The 1,475-nt window shown below is 66.3% G+C and overlaps 1 pseudogene; it reads right to left on the bottom strand.

The window, feature by feature from the left end:
- Positions 1-207: 207 nt before the first annotated feature.
- LOC117084654 lies at positions 208-1,010 on the bottom strand (annotated as a pseudogene).
- Positions 1,011-1,475: the final 465 nt, after the last annotated feature.

Raw genomic sequence — 1,475 nt, 5'->3', positions numbered from 1 at the left:
AAGGTGGATTCCTGCCTGTTTAGCTAAAGGGATGAGAGGCTACTTGTTTGCTTTCCCCAAGAAGTTAACGACCCCAAAGCTGCTAGGTCTCGACCCAAGACCACCACACTGCAGGATGTGAAAACCAGAATGTTGTCCACTGCGGATCTGTAGTTAAATTAATAATAAAGCAGCCAGATTTGGTAAACTCTGGCCATTCCCCTGGGGTACCCTTCCTAACCGCCCCGGTGGAGCCTAAACAGTGGCCGCTAGTCCAAAGCCTCTCTATCCAGAGCATCACTTTTCGAAGCAGAAAGTTCCTTCTGTGCACTCCACGGGCTTTAAGAGTCGAGGAACGGATGCAGCCCGGAGCCAGTCCTAGCAGCGGCCAGGCACACCTTGGGGACTATAGCTGCAGTGTCCAAGCGGGAAGGAACGTCTCTGGGGCATTTTGGCCCCCCAGACCCGCCGCCCAACCGCAGCCCCCGGGCTCTCAGAGCGGCACCTAGCCTCTGTGGTAGAAGACCGGGCCGCGCTCGCCCCTGCAGAGCGGAGCTCGGAGCCCACAGCTGGCGCGGGACGCCCCTCCCCTCCGGGTCCCGCACTCACCCACCGCCCTGATGCGGAAGCCGCGCGGCGGCCGTAGCGCCCGGCGCCGCCAGGCATCGCGCAGCACCTGCAGGCAGGCGGGGGGCGCGCGCACCAGCAGCACCCCGCGCCGCAGCCAGCCCTGGAAGGCCAGCCGCGAGGCGGCGCGCGCCAGCCGCGCGTTCCAGAAGCAGCGCGCGTTGGCGCGACGGAAGGCGCGGAACACCGCGCGCCCGCCGGCTCCTCCGTAGCCCCCGCCGCCTTCTGCGCCTCCAGCCGGCACAGCACCAGCGCCAGCGAGCCCGGCGCCAGCTGCACGGGCCGGGCCATGCTTTCGCGGACGGCCGGGAGCCCACAACCCAGGGCCTCGGCGAACGGGGCCCCGGCTGAGACGCAGTTCGCTCGGTGGGAGGATCGGCCGACTGCGCGTGGCACTGGCTGCCTGGGGAACGCAGCTCCAGGGGGCGGGGCCGACTGCCCCTGGCGGGCCGGGGGTGGGGCGGCCGCGCTTTGGCTGGCCGAGAGCTCTGGAGGAGATTCCAGAGCCCAGCTTTCGGCTTCGTTCTCCACACCCGAGCGCAAAACGGCCCCCTGGCGACGCTCTCGACTTCCAGCCGCCTCGAGGTCCCGAGCTCCCCTTCCCCCAGGTTCTCGCTCTGAGGCTTTTCCAAGTCCTGGGGCTTCCCGCAGCTCCCGGAGAGCCTGACTGCGTCCATCCTCCGTGCGAACTGCAGGGCCAGGAGTCCCCAGGGCCGGTAGTCTCGCCTTCGACCTGGCTTTGGGGCCGTTCCAAGTTAGCGGCCACGAGGAATCAGCGGGGCCCTGGGAGGTGTGGGGGGTGAGCAGGAAACGTAGGTTTGAGTCTCAGTTCTGCGCCTAAGCTAGTTGTTTGTTTCTATTTTTGTTTT

The sequence above is a fragment of the Trachypithecus francoisi genome, unplaced genomic scaffold (genome assembly GCF_009764315.1).
Source record: "Trachypithecus francoisi isolate TF-2019V2 unplaced genomic scaffold, Tfra_2.0 Contig00501, whole genome shotgun sequence".
In the NCBI taxonomy this organism is placed as follows: domain Eukaryota; kingdom Metazoa; phylum Chordata; class Mammalia; order Primates; family Cercopithecidae; genus Trachypithecus; species Trachypithecus francoisi.
The sequence above is the reverse complement of the archived record's forward strand: the minus strand, read 5'-3'. Positions and strand labels throughout refer to the sequence as shown.